General features: G+C 41.6%; 2 long non-coding RNA genes across 5 annotated transcripts; one reads left to right on the forward strand and one right to left on the reverse strand.

Moving 5' to 3' along the window:
* Window positions 1-3,211: 3,211 nt before the first annotated feature.
* On the forward strand, window positions 3,212-16,362 carry LOC136854096 (uncharacterized). 2 transcript variants are annotated; one of them, XR_010857624.1, is made up of 6 exons: window positions 3,212-3,340; window positions 11,887-12,054; window positions 12,179-12,288; window positions 14,494-14,806; window positions 15,567-15,647; window positions 15,993-16,362. It is a non-coding gene; the product is annotated as an uncharacterized lncRNA (long non-coding RNA). The 2 variants fall into 2 exon arrangements; XR_010857625.1 differs by having other exon boundaries at window positions 15,996-16,125.
* A 262-nt stretch (window positions 16,363-16,624) lies between these two features.
* On the reverse strand, window positions 16,625-20,128 carry LOC136854097 (uncharacterized). 3 transcript variants are annotated; one of them, XR_010857627.1, is made up of 4 exons: window positions 19,797-20,128; window positions 19,485-19,647; window positions 19,078-19,228; window positions 16,625-17,001 (listed from the first exon to the last, which is right to left on the reverse strand). It is a non-coding gene; the product is annotated as an uncharacterized lncRNA (long non-coding RNA). The 3 variants fall into 3 exon arrangements; XR_010857628.1 differs by having other exon boundaries at window positions 16,625-16,998; window positions 19,078-19,647; window positions 19,797-20,120; XR_010857626.1 differs by having other exon boundaries at window positions 19,078-19,647; window positions 19,797-20,120.
* Between the last annotated feature and the right edge of the window lie 1,643 nt (window positions 20,129-21,771).

Here is a 21,771-nt window from a genome sequence, read left to right on the forward strand (position 1 = left end):
AATGAATGCTGGTACTGAATTCCACACAATTATATCTTTAAGCGCACCTCAGGTGTGGTGGAATTTCATTTTTTAGTTTTCTGAAAAGAAAACTATTGTGCCGGCTTTGTCCAAGGTCTAGACCTTGGCTTTGTTTGTCCGTCCACATTTTTTTCTGTCCGCCCTCAGATCTTAAAAACTACTGAGGCTAGAGGGCTGCAAATTGGTATGTTGATCATCCACCCTCCAATCATAAAAAATACCAGATTGCACCTATCTAACCTCAGTAGTTTTTATTTTATTTATGGTTAAAGTTAGCCACAATCGTGCGCCTGGCAACGATATAAGCCAGGCCACCACCAGGCCGTGGTTAAAGTTTCATGGGCCGCAGCTCATACAGCATTATACCGAGACCACCGAAAGATAGATCTGTTTTCGGTGTCCTTTTTAATACGTTGTACAGAAAACTCGATTGCGCTGAAGAAACTTCGGCGCATCTTTTACTTGTTTTATGTTGTTGTTGTTGTTGTTGTTGTTGTTGTTGTTGTTCAGTCACCGACGATACCGACAGGCAAGATGTTTTCATTGCTTAACATTTGTTTACATTCCGTCAAAACAACCCAGTGATTTGGTTATAGATGTAAGTAAATATCGAAAAACTTCTTCGCACCTTCTATGTTAACGAAATCAGTTTTAGAAATCTGAGAACTGCTTTTTTAATTTGGTTGTTGAGAACAGCCCCTAAAGACCGAACGCCCCCGAATTCAGTAGCCACTTTCACCAGAATGATACTAATTGAGCGATATTTATTTTAGTTTACTGTGATACCTTGCGAGTCTCGCATTCAGATACATACAACCTTAATTAATACATTGTATGCTATACTCAGCGTGACGCTCTGAAATAGGGTGGCCAGACGTCCTGCTTTAGGAAGGACAGTCCTGTTTTTGAGCATTCTGTCCTCTGTCCTGCTTCACCTTAAGAAGGACTCTAATTTGTCCTGATTTTGGGTCTGTCTAAAAATATATATATATTAATACTATAAATATAAATAAATACATATACTAAAACAGTGAGAACTGATGGTCAAAATAACCATTGATTTTTTTTTTCATTAGGCCAATAATTTTATATAGTGGCTGTTGGCACAGTGAGGAACACTAGGCATGGAGCCGCAGTGTACTTGTATAAAGGCTAGTTTACACAATGACGTATGCGGCGCCGCATAACTTATGAATAAAATTGAATATTAATTAATTTCAGTTCTTTATTCATATACTATTTGACATTTAAACATTCAAGTCAAGTCTTATATATATATATATATATATATATATATATATATATATATATATATATATATATATATATATATATATATATATATATATATATATACATATACATATATATATACATATATATATATATATATATATATATATATATTATATATATATATACATATAGTACATTATACAACATTTTATATTTCAACTTATACAACATTTTATATTTCAATAATCATCATGTTTAATTTAGGTTAAAAATTGGTGTTGGAAAAAAAAATTTGTCCTTCTTTTTGGGAATTTGGAAATGGCCACCGTAATCTGAAACGATCCGTTAACTTAGATATTTAAAACTTTAATTATGTTTACGTCATCCTTATCCGTGCATTGTTGCCAGATCAGCAGAAATGTCAGAAACATGTAACTACATCTTGCAAACGAACTAAAGCAGTGCAGCATTCGTAGTGAACGTCTGTTTCAAATATGTTATTTATTATTTCTCACAAAGACGAATGCATTGTTTTTAAAGCACCATAACAAACAATTGCGTGAACTTGAGCGTATCGATAGTAGTTTCCACGTACCCTTCACAGTCCTTGTCGAGGTGGGTTCCGCTTATAGACTGTGGCTTGATGACGTCACATTGTCTGCGTCAACAGCACTCGTATGGTTTGCTCATCTTCGTAAGGCAATGCAATCTCTAAGGTTGATATACGGATCTTGGCAATGCGTTTCCTCCTGACTTCGGGACCGCTGCATATCACTTAAGCATTTTCTCTTCTGTCTTTGCAAATAGTATTAATTTATCCGTTCCTTAGATGTTCAGTTGTTTATAAGTACTGTTTTATGGTAGACGGATGGTTTGGAATTCAATTCCAGCACTTAGATCGTACATTCAGTCGTAACGTACAGACAATTGCATTGTCAATTAGATAAATGGGAAATAGATAGGTAAATGGACAGGATGTTTACTCGAATCATAATTCTGTTGACTGTTAATTAATTAAGAGCTATTTATTAATTAAGAGTCATTTATTGTAATAGTAGATCAATGCTGTTACTAACAAAAAAAGTGTATTTTATACCACTATTTACGCTAGATGCAAGAATTCATATACAAACTTTATTTTACCTTCGTTGAGCAAAAAAAAATAATAATTAATTGTTCATGTACTGCAATATATTATTCAAGTGTAGGAATATATGAAGGAAGTTTATTACTCAAAAATTGGCTGTTATAGAGTAAAAGCTTTTTGCCTTTTGAGTTTGCACTTGTTATTTTATTCTTTAAAAATTATTTGCTTCGGCGTTTAAGTAGACAGATAAATTGGTATATAAATCAAAGGGTTTGTTTTGTAAGCCTTAAATCTGCATTTTCTCCGTTACTAATTTTTATCTACTTTTCCCAAATTAATAAAGACCTCGATTTTTTCACGACAATTAATAGTCGTACATAATGATCTGTACTAAGTTCGTTACAAAATACCATCCTTTCCAGACGTGTGAATAATTGTCTGTACTAAATTAATTACTAGATACTACCACTTTCAGACGTGAAAATAACCCTCTGTACTAAACTAATTACTAAGTACCATCACTTTCAGACGTGTAAATAATTATATTACAGTACACCATCATTTCCCAGACTAAATCATTATCTGTACTAAATTAATTAAAAAATACCATCATTTTCCAGACGTCAGTAATTATCTGTACGAAATTAATTACAAAATACCATCATTTTCCAGACGCAAACAATTATCTCTACTGAATCAATTACAAAATACGATAATTTTCCAGACGCTTTCGTGAAATTATACATAACCAGAAAACAACGGAAGCCACATAGCTACTAGATGGCGCCAAAAGCTTTCAAGGAGCCAAAAGAAACGGAATGTTTTCATCCGTCTTGCCCTTCTCTGCTCCTTGTTCGAGCTAAGGTCGACCGCCTCTGAATAATGGGGGGTTGTTTGTCATTGAGTTTCGTGTTTATCGTTAGTGCTTGAGCTCAATATTTTCAAGTGATTCTGAAACTTTGGTTTGTGGTCACGATACTTCGGGGAAGATTTTAAGTGAGTACAGTCATTTATATAATTGGAGCTGTAACTGTACAGAACGACTTACTGTTTGAGTTAAACATTTCAGGCTACCGGTTCTGATGAATTTAAAAACGGCATGCGTATTTTATTACTTAAACGGGTTTGAGTACTACACAGTACGCAGTGTGTATGATTTTGGATTCACTTAGAAATGTGCCCCCACCGTCACTGTAGGGATACCATTTGTGAAAAGGGATTTATGAATATGAATTATTACACTATGGATCGCATAATATTTCTCTTGCTTGTATTTTTTTTTTAACTGTGGTAGGCATACAGTTGTAATGGGGCTTTTAATCCATCAATTCCTAGTTTATGAAAATAGTCAATTGTGGGTGTTTACTGTTCATGAAGGTAGATCTAAGCCAGCTGTCCGTGGTGAGCTGGCTATGGCAGTTGACGTTTTTCTATAGTACTTTACCTGCCGAACAAGAATTTAAAGTAATATTTTGTCGCTCGGATGTAATTAAGCTGTAAATTATCTTAGAACTGTAGCCAACGGTAAAGGGGTTTTGGGTGGGGCAAAACACTTTCGAGAATAGCTAACGGTAAGGGAGGCCCATTGGGGATTTGGGGTTTTGGGTGAGATAAATAACTTGGGAAAAGGTTTGGGCACCCTATTGTTGTATTTCCTCTTACATATGTCAGTTGGAACACGAAAAACAAGGGTAAAGAAAAGGGTGAATAAATGGAGCGGGAGCTGTTCCAAAGGCACTTTTCATGCGTTACTACTACTCCTGATTCTAGGCCCTATCACACATGCGCGGTCTTACAGGCGAGCCAATCACCTGATGCCTCCAACTGAGAGAGTAGTATTCTAAGCCAATATTCCGCATTGAGTTACTGTAGCAATTGACGTTTTCCTATGTTATTTTACTTGCTTTACAAGAATTTAAAGTAATCTTTTTACATTTTCTGTAACCCCTGTGGCTAGTGCGCACAGCGTAATATTACCACATGCCAGAACATACGAGCTTGCCAAGAATATTTCAAAAAGCAGATAAGGCACGAAGCACCACTCCGCAACCTATTTACGTTTCTTCGCCCTGACTGAAAGCTTCGAATAGTGTCCAGTTGAGCTAGACTATGGTAGTTGATGTTTTTCTGTGTTTTACTTATTTTACAAGAGTTTGAGGTAATATTTTGCCAGCTGGCTGTAGCTAAACTAATTTACCTTTGAACTGTATAGATCGGTGCAGGGGACCCGTTGGTACCATCGTGTAGCCTTCAAAGGTCAATTAGTTTAGTTACAGCCGGCCGACAAAATATTACCTCAAACTCTTGTAAAACAAGTAAAACACAGAAAAACATCAACTGCCATAGGCTACCTCTGCGGACAGCCGGCTTAGTTACTAACTCGACTGGCTAAGTCTCTTGAAAATCTTTAAAGTAAAGAGGAACTGAAAATAGGAGTTTACTTTGTGTGGCAATTGAAAAGAGCTTTACCAGCAAACTCGAAACATTGCAATAAATTAGGACTATAGGTTAAATGATACTTTTAAATAAAATTTAGGTTAGTTTACCTTAATCACAAGGTATGGAAGGTTCTGTAAGGCAGTATGTATATCCTAAATTTGTATGAATTATAATAAGTATTGATAAAACTTAATCTTGCCAGAAATGTTCACCAGTGTCAAATTCCTTGTAATTTCCTGTTGAGCCTATTTTTTTAAACGTTGGGTTGACATATCCGCTTGTATCGGGAGGAGTTTTAAGTTTTATGCAACCAATTTCTCAGGTTTGTTTTGTTATTTTTAGAGTATGGCTGATTTTTTAAAGTTATTTATGATGGGATAATTGTGTGTGCTGTGTTACAAGTATTTAGTACTAGGCAGATTAAGGTTGCTGGTGTTAGGCAGATTTTTACTTTGTCGGGTCACCAAAAGCTTAATAGTGTATAAATGGTGTGTGTATTTATGGTGATGTGGGCACTTAAACCTCATTTTTGGGTGTTGGACCCTTTTAAATGCACTTTCCATCCTGGTATCTATTTCCAGTGCATTGTTGGTGGTGGGTTCACTTTCTAGTGCTTTGTCAGTGTTAGGGACACTTCTCAGTGCACGTTTGGTTTTGGGGGCACTGCCTAGTGCATGTTTGGTTTTGGGGGCAATCTCCAGAGCACATTTGTTTTGGGAGCACTCTCCACTGTGCAATTGGTGTTGGGGGCATTCTCCATTGTACAGTTAACGTTGGGGGCACTCTCCAGTGTGCTGTTGGCGTTGGGGACACACTCCAGTGTGCGGTTGGCGTTGGGGGCACTCTCCAGTGTGTGTGATTGGTGTTGGGGGCACTCTCTAGTGTGAGATTGGTTTTGGGGGCACACACCAGTCTGCGATTGATGTTGAGGCCACTCTCCAGTGTATGATTGGTGATGGGGGCACTCTCCAGTTTACAATTGATGGGGTACTCTCTCCAGTGTATGATTGGTGATGGGGTACACTCTTCAGTGTATGATTGGTGATGGGGTACTCTCTCCAGTGTATGATTGGTGATGGGGTACACTCTCCAGTGTATGATTGGTGATGGGGTACACTCTCCAGTGTATGATTGGTGATGGGGTACACACTCCAGTGTATGATTGGTGATGGGGTACACACTCCAGTGTATGATTGGTGATGGGGTACGCACTCCAGTGTATGATTGGTGATGGGGTACACACTCCAGTGTATGATTGGTGATGGGGTACACTCTCCAGTGTATGATTGGTGGGGCGCACTCTCCAGTGTACAATTGGTGATGGGGTACAATCTCTAGTGTAGGAATGGTAATGGGGGCACTCTCCAGTGTACAATTGGTGATGGGGTACTCTCTACAGTGTACAATTGGTGTTGGAGCACACTCCAGTGTTTGATTGGTTTTGAAGCACACTCCAGTGTTTGATTGGTTTTGAAGCACACTCCAGTGTTTGATTGGTTTTGAAGCACACTCCAGTGTTTGATTGGTATTGGAGCACACTCCAGTGTTTGATTGGTATTGGAGCACACTCCAGTGTTTGATTGGTGTTGGAGCTCACTCCAGTGAACGATCGGTGTTGGGTAGGGCTTGGAGGCACACACCAGTGCACAGTTGGGCTTGGGGGCACTCTCCAGTGTGCAAATGGTGTTGGGGGCACTCTCCAGTGTGCAAATGGTGTTGGGGGCACTCTCCAGTGTGCAAATGGTGTTGGGGGCACTCTCCAGTGTGCAAATGGTGTTGGGGCACTCTCCAGTGTGCAAATGGTGTTGGGGGCACTCTCCAGTGTGCGGTTGGTGTAGGGGGCACTCTCCAGTGTGCGGTTGGTGTAGGAGGCACTCTCCACTGTGCGGTTGGTGTTAGGGGCACTCTCCAGTGTGCGGTTGGTGTTGGGGCACTCTCCAGTGTAAATTGGTGTAGGGGCACTCTCCAGTGTGCAGTTGGTGTAGGAGGCACTCTCCAGTGTGCGGTTGGTGTTGGAGGCACTCTCCAGTGTGCGGTTGGTGTAGGGGCACTCTCCAGTGTGCGGTTGGTGTAGGGCACTCTCCAGTGTGCGGTTGGTGTAGGGGGCACTCTCCAGTGTGCGGTTGGTGTAGGGGGCACTCTCCAGTGTGCGGTTGGTGTAGGGGGCACTCTCCAGTGTGCGGTTGGTGTAGGGGGCACTCTCCAGTGTGCGGTTGGTGTAGGGGGCACTCTCCAGTGTGCGGTTGGTGTAGGAGGCACTCTCCAGTGTGCGGTTGGTGTAGGGGCACTCTCCAGTGTGCGGTTGGTGTAGGGGCACTCTCCAGTGTGCGGTTGGTGTAGGGGCACTCTCCAGTGTGCGGTTGGTGTAGGGGCACTCTCCAGTGTGCGGTTGGTGTAGGGGCACTCTCCAGTGTGCGGTTGGTGTAGGGGCACTCTCCAGTGTGCGGTTGGTGTAGGGGCACTCTCCAGTGTGCGGTTGGTGTGCGCATGGGGCACTCTCCAGTGTGCGGTTGGTGTAGGGGGCACTCTCCAGTGTGCAAATGGTGTAGGGGCACTCTCCAGTGTGCAAATGTGTTAGGGGCACTCTCAGTGTCACGGTTGGTGTTGGGGCACTCTCCAGTGTGCGGTTGGTGTAGGGGCACTCTCCAGTGTGCGGTTGGTGTGGGGGCACTCTCCAGTGTGCAAATGGTGTAGGGGCACTCTCCAGTGTGCGGTTGGTGTTGGGGCACTCTCCAGTGTGCGGTTGGTGTAGGGGCACTCTCCAGTGCGCAAATGGTTGGTGTAGGGGCACTCTCCAGTGTGCAAATGGTGTTGGGGCACTCTCCAGTGTGCGGTTGGTGTAGGGGCACTCTCCAGTGTGCGGTTGGTGTAGGGGCACTCTCCAGTGTGCGGTTGGTGTAGGGGCACTCTCCAGTGTGCGGTTGGTGTAGGGGCACTCTCCAGTGTGCAAATGGTGTAGGGGCACTCTCCAGTGTGCGGTTGGTGTAGGGGGCACTCTCCAGTGTGCGGTTGGTGTAGGGGGCACTCTCCAGTGTGCGGTTGGTGTAGGGGGCACTCTCCAGTGTGCAGTTGGTGTAGGAGGCACTCTCCAGTGTGCAGTTGGTGTAGGGGGCACTCTCCAGTGTGCAGTTGGTGTAGGAGGCACTCTCCAGTGTGCGGTTGGTGTAGGAGGCACTCTCCAGTGTGCAGTTGGTGTAGGAGGCACTCTCCAGTGTGCGGTTGGTGTAGGAGGCACTCTCCAGTGAATCGTTGGTGTAGGAGGCACTCTCCAGTGAACGGTTGGTGTAGGAGGCACTCTCCAGTGTGCGGTTGGTGTAGGAGGCACTCTCCAGTGTGCGGTTGGTGTAGGAGGCACTCTCCAGTGTGCGGTTGGTGTAGGAGGCACTCTCCAGTGTGCGGTTGGTGTAGGAGGCACTCTCCAGTGTGCGGTTGGTGTAGGAGGCACTCTCCAGTGTGCGGTTGGTGTAGGGGCACTCTCCAGTGTGCGGTTGGTGTAGGAGGCACTCTCCAGTGTGCGGTTGGTGTAGGAGGCACTCTCCAGTGTGCAAATGATGTAGGTGGCACTCTCCATTGTGCAAATGGTGTTGGGTGCACTCTCCAGTGTGCAAATGGTGTTGGGTGCACTCTCCAGTGTGCAAATGGTGTTGGGGCACGCTCTGGTGTGCAAATGGTGTAGGGGCACCCACAAATGGTGTTGGGGCACTCTCCAGCATGCAAAAGGTGTAGGGGGCACTCTCCAGTGTACGGTTGATTTCGGAGGCACTCTCCGGTGTGGGATTGGTGTTGGGGGCACTCTCCGGTGTGGGATTGGTGCTGGGGGCACTCTCCGGTGTGAGATTGGTGCTGGGGGCACTCTCCGGTGTGCGATTGGTGCTGGGGGCACTCTCCGGAGTGGGATTGGTGCTGGGGGCACTCTCCGGAGTGGGATTGGTGCTGGGGCACTCTCCAGTGTGGGATTGGTGTGCGGGGCACTCTCCAGTGTGGGATTGGTGTGCGGGGCACTCTCCAGTGTGGGATTGGTGTGCGGAGCACTCTCCAGTGTGCGATTGCTGCTGGGGGCGCACTCTTGGTGTGCGAATGGTGTTGGCGGCTCTCTCCATTATGCGATTGGTTCTGGGGGAACTCTCCGTTGTGCGATTGGTGTTGGGAGCACACTCCAGTGTGCGTAGGGCACTCCCCTTTGTGCAATTGGTGTTGGGGGCTACCTCTCCATTGTGCGGTTGTTGTTGGGGGCTACTCTCCATTGTGCAATTGGTGTTGGGGCACTCTCTATTGTGTGATTGGTAATAGGGGCACTCTCTATTGTGTGATTGGTGCTGGGGGCACCCTCCAGTGGGGGATTGGTGCTGGGGCATTCTCCAGTTAAGGATTTGTCGTGGGAGGGCACTCCAGTTGAGGATTGATCTTGGAGGCACACTCCAGTGGAGGATCGGTCTTGGAGGCACACTCCAGTGGAGGATTGGTCTTGGAGGCACACTCCAGTGGAGGATTGGTCTTGGAGGCACACTCCAGTGGAGGATTGGTCTTGGGGGCACACTCCAGTGGAGGATTGATCTTGGGGCACACTCCAGTGGAGGATTAGTCTTGGGGCACACTCCAGTGGAGGATTAGTCTTGGGGGCACTCTCCAGTGGAGGATTGGTCTTGGGGGCACTCTCCAGTGGAGGATTGGTCTTGGGGCACTCTCCAGTGGAGGATTGGTCTTGGGGCACTCTCCAGTGGAGGATTGGTCTTGGGGGCACTCTCCAGTGGAGGATTGGTCTTGGGGGCACTCTCCAGTGGAGGATTGGTCTTGGGGGCACTCTCCAGTGGAGGATTGGTCTTGGGGGCACACTCCAGTGGAGGATTGGTCTTGGGGGCACACTCCAGTGGGGGGATTGGTCTTGGGGGCACACTCCAGTGGAGGATTGGTCTTGGGGCACACTCCAGTGGAGGATTGGTCTTGGGGCACACTCCAGTGGAGGATTGGTCTTGGGGGGCACACTCCAGTGGAGGATTGGTCTTGGGGGGCACACTCCAGTGGAGGATTGGTCTTGGGGGCACACTCCAGTGGAGGATTGGTCTTGGGGGCACACTCCAGTGGAGGATTGGTCTTGGGGGCACACTCCAGTGGAGGATTGGTCTTGGGGGCACACTCCAGTGGAGGATTGGTCTTGGGGGCACACTCCAGTGGAGGATTGGTCTTGGGGGCACACTCCAGTGGAGGATTGGTCTTGGGGGCACACTCCAGTGGAGGATTGGTCTTGGGGCACACTCCAGTGGAGGATTGGTCTTGGGGGGGCACTCCAGTGGAGGATTGGTCTTGGGGCACACTCCAGTGGAGGATTGGTCTTGGGGCACACTCCAGTGGAGGATTGGTCTTGGGGCACACTCCAGTGGAGGATTGGTCTTGGGGGCACACTCCAGTGGAGGATTGGTCTTGGGGGCACACTCCAGTGGAGGATTGGTCTTGGGGCACACTCCAGTGGAGGATTGGTCTTGGGGCACACTCCAGTGGAGGATTGGTCTTGGGGCACACTCCAGTGGAGGATTGGTCTTGGGGCAGACTCCAGTGGAGGATTGGTCTTGGGGCACACTCCAGTGGAGGATTGGTCTTGGGGGCACACTCCAGTGGAGGATTGGTCTTGGGGGGCACACTCCAGTGGAGGATTGGTCTTGGGGCAGACTCCAGTGGAGGATTGGTCTTGGGGCAGACTCCAGTGGAGGATTGGTCTTGGGGCAGACTCCAGTGGAGGATTGGTCTTGGGGCAGACTCCAGTGGAGGATTGGTCTTGGGGGCACACTCCAGTGGAGGATTGGTCTTGGGGGCACTCTCCAGTGCATGTTTGGTCGCTGGGGCACTCTCCAGTGCATGTTTGGTCGCTGGGGCATTCTCCAGTGCATGTTTGGTCGCTGGGGCATTCTCCAGTGCACGTTTAGCACGTTTGGTCTCGGAGCCACTCTCCAGTGAACGTTTGGTCTTGGGGCCACTTCCCAGTGAATGTTTGGTGTTGGGGCCAGTTTTCCTGTGCATGTTTGTTGTTAGGCATTCATTATTGTGCACTGTTGGTGTTGATGACTTTCCAGTACATTTTTGATGCTGAGGTTACTTTCCGGCAAGTTTTTGGTGTTTAGGCTACCTTTCTTGTGCATGTTTGGTGTTTGGGGCACATTCCTGTTCATTGTTGGTGTTGAAGATTTGCCAGTGCATGTTGTGTGGAGGCCACTTAACAGTGAAAGTTTGGTGTTGATGCAGGGGCCACTTTTCCAGTGCGTCTGGTGTTGGGGGCACATTCGTGTGTACTGTTGTGGAAGACACTTCAGTGCATGTTCAGTGTTGAGGCCATTTACCAGTTTGTTGAGGGCACTGTCTGGTGTGTGCTTGGTGTTAGGGAGCACTGTCCAGTGCAAGCTTGATGTTGGGATCCTTGTCCAGTTCATGCTCGGTGTTGGGGGCCACTGTCCGGTGCATGCTCGGTGTTGGGGGCCACTGTCCGGTGCATGCTCAGTGTTGGGGGTCACTGTCCAGTGCATGCTCAATGTTGGGGGCCACTGTCCGGTGCGTGCTCAGTGTTGGGGGGTAATGTCCAGTGCGTGTTCAGTGTTTGGGGGCACTATCCAGTGTGTGCTCGATGTTTAGGGGCACTGTCCGGTGCAGGCTCGGTGTTGGGGGGCACTTTCCGGTGCGTGCTTGGCGCTTGGGGCACTGTTTTGAAATGAGGCATGGTTTTATTGGTTGGAGAAATTAAAAATGACCCTGTGGAACTTCATAGGACCTATAATTATTAGTGTTTGTGCATTAGGATGTCAATTCGTCATGGATGACTGGTGAAATTCTAACATAAAAGGCTAAAGGGTTTGAGTATCAGACTTTGTGGGTAGTCTCAGGAGTCAATTGTATTGAATTTAGAAGTCAGGTGAATGGCAGTGCTTTGTTTATAAAGCCTTTGTTTAGATTTAACTACAGCTTTTTGACGACAAATGTTGATACACAGTGGTTTATATTTGACATTGCTAAAGAGAACCCTTAATTAATAAAACCAGATTAAAAACTTTCATATTAGGTTGTATAAAATGACTTTATATCCTTAAATTTCTAATGCAAAATTTTTCATGGATTGACAGGTCTGCTTCAAAAGTAGCATGAAGAACTAGAGGTTGTCAGTACACAAATTTCTAGCTTCAAACAACCCATCAGCATTGCAGCTTGCTTTGGACCACAAGCATTTTTGGTAAGATGGGCCAGCCACGAAGTAACAACCTGTACTAATAGATTGGTGAAGTATTCAGAAGGTGAGTAAGCCAGACCCAAAAGGTCCGCATGGGAATGCTATGGCCAGACTGATGAAAGCTTTGTCTTAAGAGGTGGTAGATGGTTGGACTAGTTGATAAAAAGCTTGGTAATCTCATTCAACAGGGATTGCATTGAGTATGTGGTGTCAATGCAGAGTTTTGACGTGTAAAATGGATCTACAGGACAGCAGTGTAAGCCAGATGTTAATCTTTGGTGCCAACAATGTGCAACAGGTGAGAATTTTGACTATGGTACCAAGCATATTCATCTATGATAACTCTTACGATATGTGTGTGAATTTAGAGGTATTAATTATATTAATGGAATGATTAGGATAACTTTGCAAAATAGTTAAGACCTAGAAAGAACTAGACCTAGATGAAATATATTTTCCTGTCAGATGGAAGTGGAAGTCGAATACAGTAGCAGGAGGCACTGTAAGGGAACTACTATCGTAGTAAACTGAGTGAAAATTTAACTTTATCAAAAATTCTAAAACTTAGCTTTAACCTTAGGGTAAGTTAGTTTTACTGTTACTTTACACCAACTGATCTGTGGAGTAGATTAGGAAGTAATTTTTTTACCATTAATTTTAGCTCTGGTTATGTTATTTTAAATCCGTAACTTTGTTTTTTATTTATCGACTATCAGTTTAAAACGCTGTGCAATGACTTACTGCTTGTGAATTGCAGCTGTGAAATATTTTGATATATTTGGGTTTAAACGAGTGAGTTAATGTTATCTCAGTCTACAATAACCCAGGCTTCGACTGACATAATGAAGTATATATAGTAGTATGAGAGATGTATAAATCTGACAGGAGTGTTATTTAGGTTCCGAAAACATTTATACAGGCAACATTTATGTTGAAACCCGTGTAGATCTGAACAGATTTTTGTGGTAGAAACTGAGCTTAAGGCATAACATGGAACCTGGCTGCTTGAATGTTCAGTAGAAAAAAAATCGAAATCTAGATAGAATAAAGCTGTGACCATTTGGAGTAATAACTAAAATGAGTAAATTAAGACAATATTTCAGACTGAAGAAGGCCAAAATAATTGGTCGCAAAGCCGTATTTCCTGTCTCTGACGAACTTGACGCACCTGGACTGTGTTGAACTTGTGAAGCAGATGGTCACATTGTTTTCCAGTTTGATTACTGTAGGAGGTTAAATGGACTTTATAATATCCGGGTAGATATACGGGTAGAAATTAAAATCTCTACTGTAATTTGCGTATTAAGTGCACATTTGTTGCAGTTTTAAAATGTAATTTGTTTGAATTCCTGAATATTCTATTAAGTTTAATATTCCTTTTTAGAACAGCTTCTAGGTTGACTGGTAAATTAGACTAAATTTGGTTTACCATATTAAAGAAACTAGTACTACCGTGAATATCTGTACTTCAGTATTAACTGAACTTAATATTGCTTTAGAGGGTAGTTCACTGTTTTAAAGCCTTGTTAAGTGAGTGAACCTACCTTGATCAGGCTTGCACTTTTATATGGAGTTTTGTGCAAAGACTGGAAAGCAAGCTAGTTTCTAATGCTGTATCTTGTTTACAAGTGTTTGATAATTTGGTATTTAGAAAAGCTAATCTTTGAAGGGGAGAAGAGAATGTGAAAATAAGGTGGTGAACATGATCCACAATTAACAAAAATATTAATAAAAAATATTCATGAGGTGAACTCGAACTTATTTCCACCTTTTCTGCGAGGTTGTCTTGTAAATTTAGACGCAACGGGACCATTGTGGCAGTGGATGAATAGTTTAGGTATAAATTGGGGTTTAACTGTTAACTAACAGACTGTAGGTAGTGTCTCAAGTTTTCCACTAAAATGAAAGTAAGAAAATTTAGGTTTGTGGTGCCTAGTTTTGACCAAATGTAAAATGGGGCATTTTTAACGATCATGTAACAATTTGAGAATTTATTTTTGCGTATTTTGCAAAGCTGTAGTTGTAAAATTTAGTGAATTCCACAGGTAAATACTTGAGATTAGAGTTACCTCGAGACAGGAAGTTGAAATAGTTACGTAGAGAAGCAACGTTATCAAGCTGGGGTGTCATTGACTTAGAAGCAACGTTGTCAAGCTGGGGTGTCGTTGTCAAGTTGGGGTGTCGTTGACTTGATTCGGACTCAACTTATAACAACGTTTAAGTTCAAAATGTTTTAACAAAATGAGTGAAGAAAGATCATTGCTGTTGATTAAAGTTTAGTCTTAATTTGCAGTAAGTTTTTTCAGTATGTAGACTTTTCGTAGTATATTTGGTATCAAAATGTAAGATAAATAATTTCATTGTGCATCGATGTCAAAACTGATTCCACAATCACCAAAAAATCAATAGTAAGCATAGTGGATTTGAACTTAGGAGTGGCATTGAATTTTTTGGTGTGTTATTGCAATAATTCAAGTGTTCTTATGCGGCATTTAATTTGCAGGTGTGTTATGAAGATGAATTTAGACAAGCTGATTTTTGAAGGGCAGAGGATTCTTAGGCTACATTGGGGTGAAGATCGCTACGAAGAGATATGGAAGAGGAAATTAGGCTAAAATGTAGAGAGGACTGTATACGGAACTTTTGTACAGACTCGGGAAAAAAATACGAGCTTGATTGTGGATTCCTAAAATTAGTGGAAATAACTTGGAGAATAGGATTCACAATAAGAATGTTAACTACGTGAATACTGAGTTTTCTTCACTACTCAGTACATTTTGTGTAGACACCACGGAATCTTTGGATGAATTAACTAGGTAAAGACATTTGAGTTTCAGAGCCTTTTTTTGCAGCTGACAATGCAGGCAGTTTTTTCCTGATGGTTCTCCATTACAAAGAAAGCTAGAGTAAAACGTTTTTTTGAATCTGATTGGCAAAAGAATTGTAAACTAGGCATTTAACGGTTTTGTAACAATTTGTACTAGTTTATTCAACTGTAATTACAAATGTAGGTATGCATATTTTGAAGAGTTTTTACTTTAATATAAATTCCACAAGTAAATCTTTTAAGATTAGTTACATAGAGAAGCAACAAAGTAGTAAGTTGTGGTGTGACTTTGTGGACTTTCAACCAAAATTGGTTAGTACCTTATCTTAAAATATTCAACCAAAATTGGTTAGTACCTTATCTTAAAATATTCAACCAAAATTGGTTAGTACCTTATCTCAAAATATTCGACCAAAATTGGTTAGTACCTTATCTTATTTTAATATTTGAAAATTATCAGTGGGGAAACGTAATTGCATTGCTGTTGATTGTTTTAAGTTTAACTCTCTCAAGGTTTTCGTAACAAATTAAGATTTGTAATTTTGATTTGATTCATTCAGCTGATGTTACGGGGTTAAGTCCACATGTTTTGATATGTTGTACTTCAATTTTTATTGTAATTGGCTTGACTTGGTTATTCAGCTGAGGCTACGGGATTTTTATTGCAATTGGTTTGGTTTTTCAGCTTAGGTTACGGGTTAGTCCGTATGTTTTGATAAGTTAAGCGTAACGTTTTTTACATTTCGCAGGTAATTGTTTGTAAAAGTTGAGCCTCGAAGTTATTTTGGTTAGTTGATTCTACCTTGTCGACTCTGAAATAACGTTAATTGGTAAGTTGCTTGAAAAATATTTTTGTTCAAAGATTTTTAAAAATCAGTGAAGAACAACTTTATTGCTGTTGACTGTTACCTTTTGCCTCTTGATTTTTACAATGTTTTCGTTATATAGAACTACTACTAGCTATATTTGCTGTAAAAATTTTTAATTATAGTGTTACTAGATTTGCCGTTGAAATTTAATGTTACTTACTTTACTAGATTTGCCGTTGAAATTTAAGCGTTAACTATAGAACTCTTGCTGTCGAAGTCATGTATTTTTTTTTGAATTTGTTAGTATTCAAACTAATGCTTTTTATAAAGCTGATTATTTCATAATGTGCTGACTTTTTTTTACAGAAGTGTGATGAAGCGGGACCAGTGAATATAAGAGAAAAATGGAAATCATCACCTGCGTGATTGAGGAGGAAATACAAGCTGAAATCTGGTCTTTGAAAGACAACTTAATTCGTAGGTTAAGAGCATCGCTACGAAAATGAGTTGAAAGAAAAACGTGGCGAAGTGAATCATGTAGGGAAAAATATTGCGGTGAAGATTCTACATGGAGAGATGATCAATTTAGACAGTCAGGGCGTTTAAGTCATCTGGACGAAGACGGCAGCTCTTCGAAAACGATGGAGGGAAATTAAAAACTGTCGTGTATTGGGGAGGTGTGAAGATTACTTGGGAGCTAAAGAAAGCTGTGGATTTTTTTTAGGATAAGAATGATCGGAACATGAAGGCGAAATGTGAACAGATGTATAGACGTAAATGTAAGCAATAAATATAATAAAAGCACTTGTATTTTTTAACTTTTAGTTTTAACTCCCTAGGGCGCTACAACAATTTACAACGAATAGTTATCTCTAATATATATAGTGTTTAAACTTTTTCCACAGCTAAAGCTCATGGTTGTGACTTTCGAAACTGTCACTTCCTTTCTCCTACGGCAATTTCTTCACTACTATACTAGGTGTCGTCGTGTTCTACGAATCTCTCCTCTTCGCCTATTTCTTAAGTGCCTCAAATTCGTTTTTTTCTTCATTTACAAAACAGCTTAAATCCAAGTTTTCCTTTAATCGTTTTTTCTTCATTTACGCCGACTGCTTCTCTGCTTCTAAAGCAATTTTCTTGTACCTTTAGCAACCATTTCATTGTCTTGCTGCTTCTATGTCCTCCTATTGTAGAGCTACCACCAAATTTTATATACTGGATACACTAGAAACCCTTCCTTGACGTACCGACTTCCTGGTTTCCATCAGATTGAAGGCGCGTGTTAAAATCATGCTCGCACCGCGCTTTACATAACGTCCTTCCGGAAATGCCTGGTGCTCAGTCCCACACCTTAATTCCCTCTTGAAGTCTCCTGCTGAAAGAGAAATATTGGGAGGTTCAATATAATCTTCTAAACACATCGTACGATAAAGAATTATTGAACAGTTAACTGGAGCTTCAAGTTAATTTATATAAAATTATGAACCTTTCACTAAAAATAATGAAATCCCTACCCTTGAAAACCTAAAATAAGATACTTTACACTATAAATTAAAATTCCCACCCCTGAAAATATGACAAAATACATTCTGATTATCGCAAGTTATACCTATATGCTCTAAAATCTCCCCTGAAAATCTCAAAATTATGAAAATTCATACTTTATCACTGAATAAAATTTATACCCATTTTATCAGAAAATACTTTTTCTACGGGATCCAATTAAGAAAAATTCAAACCTCCAGCTTTGAATAAGGAGATTTGCAAGACAAGCAAGTGGTCACCTGTTTGGTCAGGTTATCGAGAACGTTGTAACCCATACATAATCATTATGCATGAAAAACTGCACAAAGTTTCCGCTGAACAAAACAGCCAAGAAAAAAAAAAAGGAAATTTGCAATAGTCATGAAACTCCATTTTCCCATACTAAGAACAAAATCGAGCATTCAAATAACCAGAAATCCTGAGGAAGAACACTTGTAAGTCACGAATTGTACACAGAAGTTTCTTATAGTAACTGACGGTCAATATTAAACTTCTCTAGTAGCTGCTTATAATTTAGACCCTGTGGCATGTTTATTTTTTACGCTTAATCTTGGCTATTCTCGTCAAGGTTAACTGCTCTCGTTAAGGTTAACTGTTCACAGCCTTATGCTGCTTTTTCATGGACTGAAGAACTTTCAGAAGTGTAACTGCAATAACTTCAACACCAGGGTCTCACTTCACGAAACGAGAAAACTTTGCCTTTTTCGGATTAAAAACGACAACTCAAGTGTCGAACTTATCACTAACACTGACTTCATCTTCAAAGCCTGACGCTGTAAATTCCACTATCTCACCTGCTGCAGGAAGAAACTAAAGAAACTATTTTAATTACCACCATAGAACATGACTCTGCCTTTCAGTCTCTTCCCAATTCATTGCAGAGAGTTTTCAATTTAGACTCAACAGCGCTCACAATTTAGCATTTAATCAAGAATCAAAACTGGGGAAAATCCCTCTCCAAGTTCTCTGATAAAGTTAAAACAAATAATCCACCTGATGACTGTACACTTCAGCAGAAAAGTACAGCACAGTAATCTTGCGGTTAAGGTAGAACAAAATCTGTTCACAACCATAGTCCATAAAACCCAGCATTAACTGCTTTAGATATATATACAAATTAAATAGATATACAAATTAAAAATGTCTCCTTTCGTGCCAGTTTATAAAAGTTGTAAGGTTACAAGGCAAGAAATCCCTCTAGAAACGTAGTGAAAGGGAAGAATATTTTATGAAAAGATTGAGCAATAGAGAAGTGGACCAAAATAATTCCTTTCATTATGACCCTTATACAGGTAACATAGAAGTCTTTAATCTCCTGCACCAGCTTTACTCCAGTCAAAGTGGAGCATGCGAAAGATTAAACTAGATCAATCTTTGTACACCCAGCACCAGGCCACGTTCCAATTTCACACACTGGCGCCTCAGCATAAACACTGGATTGGAACTAAGTTTTCAAACTACCAGTTAAGAGGAACAAACCTGAGGTTGGAGTAAACCAGCATAATCTAAAACACTCGACAGAGGCCCAGCGCCAGAAGGTTTATTACCAATGAGTTCAGTCTAGCTTCACGAAAAACATTGTCTGCCCTCTCAAAAGGGATACTGGGGATTGTTGGCCATTCCTTGAGGTGCAGGACAAGCAAATTCCTCCCATACTTAATATGCAAAATCTTTTATTGACCGGTAATCTAATCAAAGCTGAAATTCATCCCGAGACCTAATCACAAGAAACTTGAATCTTATGACATCAGGAGACATACAGATCAGCGAATATACCTCCAAATCTTTTTGTCTTAATGCTTCACTGACCGAAATGTCCTTAGGGAAATATAAGTACGTAAGACTGACGCTATCCCAGTGTGAAAATGCTTTTTTAAATGCACTTACAATACTTAACATATATTACCTGTATCAGATATATTTTATCTCCACGCCTTTTACGTGGAATTTTTTGCACGATTCATACGATGGGAAAAATAAACAGGTGAGGTTCCACAATCTTGGCTTCCACAAGCTCTTTTGTTGCTCGAAATATATCTGGCCCATGGTGCGTCATCCTAGAAAAGAGATTGAACGCTTAAAGAAAGTTTTGAGGTTATTTCATTAAAGTTGCACAACTCTAGAAATTATAGCGAAAATAACCAGTTACAAGCTTCCGCTGTGATAGACTTAAAATTTCAATTTAACTGACAAAAAAGTTTCATTTTAGACCTTTAAGACAAAATGAATGCATACAAGGCGCCCATTTATTTTACAAAAAAAAAAATTATGTACAGCTGACAATCTAAGAGCCTTACTATTGCTATTACTTACATTGAAGCTAGGGTTACTCGAAGTCCTCCTTAATGGCATCACTATTACACTCCGTCCTTTGAGCAAGAAACACTTGATACAACAATGCCCGTAGAACATGGCCCATTAATGTACCACGTCCGTTGAGTTACATCCACCTTCGAGTTCTTCGGTAACAATCGTCCTACAAGATTCAGTTACATCAGTCGTAAATACAACACCATACCATGTGCAACTAAGGATTCCAGATTCCTAAAGTGTCAATTACATAAGCTTAAAATTGCAACCTGCTTTTACTATTGTTTTAACATACAGATTACAGAATTATATTACCTGTATTGAGACCAAGGTGACTTCGGGTACTCCTGAAGTAAGTTACATTTACGCCACGACCAACGACCAAGATCTCACGTTGGGCTTTGATTCAGAATCGTCATCCACATTATCCATTTACTATGTCAAGACTGCCTCGAACACCAAACTTCTAACCGGTCCCCTTCCACAGGCTACACCCTTCAAATATTTTCTGTCTTCATGCCTTCTGTGTAGAGTTTCGGACCAATTTCAAACGGGGGATACAACCAGGTATGCTTTCACAATCTCAATGTCTTCCACGATCTCAATGTCTTCCACGACCTCATCTTATTAAAATGTTCTACACCATCCTAGAGATATGGAAGGTTCCCAGGTTAACTTTTCGGAACTTTTGACATTTGAACAACCACATACATATTTATGCAAAGACTTAAATTTCAGCTATAATCGACAAGGTTTTCATGTCAGGCTTTTGGTAACCTTAGGGAATTTTTTCAAAAAATCAGTGCAAGATTAAACCTTTACATTTTACTAAAAAAGCAATTTTGTACATCTGACAAGAGATATGCTGCTATTACCTGTAGTGCAGTCAAGATTATTCGAAGTCGTCCTAAATAACATCATAATTACACCTCGTTCTTGGAACAAAGACTTCATCCATTCAATGACGCTAGTGAAATAAGATCTGTTGATAGATCACGACCGCTTAGTGTAGTTACCACCATCGTCCAGTTGTTTGGTAACAATCGTCCTACAAGATTAAAAGTAGCATCAGTCAAAATCAATATAATTATGCAACACCCAATGGGATCACGATTATAATGGCAACTTATGATTCAAGATTCCTAAGGAGTGCGATTTACATTATGAAAACATTAAAATTGAGACCTGCGTTTACAAATTTTTTTTTCACAGACACTATTACCTGTATTGGAGACAAAGGGGACATCAGTTCCTTCAAGAAATTGAGTTTACGCCACGACCAACCATCAAGTTCCCAAGCTGGCCTATGAATCTGAACCATTGCCCATTAATCATACCAAGACAGTCTCGAACACTAAACTTCTAACCGATCCTCTCCCACAGGGTACGGCCGTCTCGAATACGCTGCATTGTTGAAGTCCAAATAAGTCCTTCAAGGAAAAAATGCACACATTCTGAGCAACCAAATTTTCCAGGTTATTTGCCATTTTTCTTAAACACTAAACGCACTGCACGTTCACTTACCGAATGTTTGTATTTCTCATGCTACCTCAAGATGAACTTCTGTAGTAGTGTCTCAGGAATACTTAAACGCCCCACATTATAATTCCAGGATGCTTTTAGATTGTTACTAGTAACCTTCTCAATTTTAGTTTCTCAGATCTCTCTGGATCTAAATAGCTTAGTTGCGTCGAAACCTTTGGCATGTTCATTATGCCGTGTCCACACGGTCGAACTGTCCGCAGACACAAAAGACATTCTGTAAATGGGCAATTTAAGCGGACAAAACCACGAATTGTCCGTGTTTGCTGTTAGAGTGCACAAAATGCCCTTGTTCTGACTTTGAATATGAAACTACGACGCTGCCAGACAAAATCAGTTTTCAGTCTGTTTCTATCCTGACTGAGTCAAGAATTTTTTTTTCTTAGATTTACTACTGTGCATCATGTTAACCTCAAACACGTATTGGTCTCGGGATAACATTGAATTAATCGAATTACTGCACGAACATTGTTTGTGGAAAGTAAGTGATTCTTATAGGAACAGAAACCAACGTGCTGCAGCCCTTAAAGAGATAACCGATAAGATTACCAGTAAAAGCTTCAAAGTTTTGACAAGTGATTTAAGAAAAAAATGAATCTCAGGAACCAGTACCGTAGGGAAATGAGGCAAATGAAAATGTCGTAGCAGTCGGGGAGTGGAACAGATGGTATATATATACACTACCACAACCACACGCTGCCTCGACTTGCTGCCGACAGATTAGTGATAACCTAAAGCCCGTAAGCTG

This window comes from Macrobrachium rosenbergii, chromosome 28, assembly GCF_040412425.1.
Source record: "Macrobrachium rosenbergii isolate ZJJX-2024 chromosome 28, ASM4041242v1, whole genome shotgun sequence".
Classification (NCBI taxonomy): domain Eukaryota; kingdom Metazoa; phylum Arthropoda; class Malacostraca; order Decapoda; family Palaemonidae; genus Macrobrachium; species Macrobrachium rosenbergii.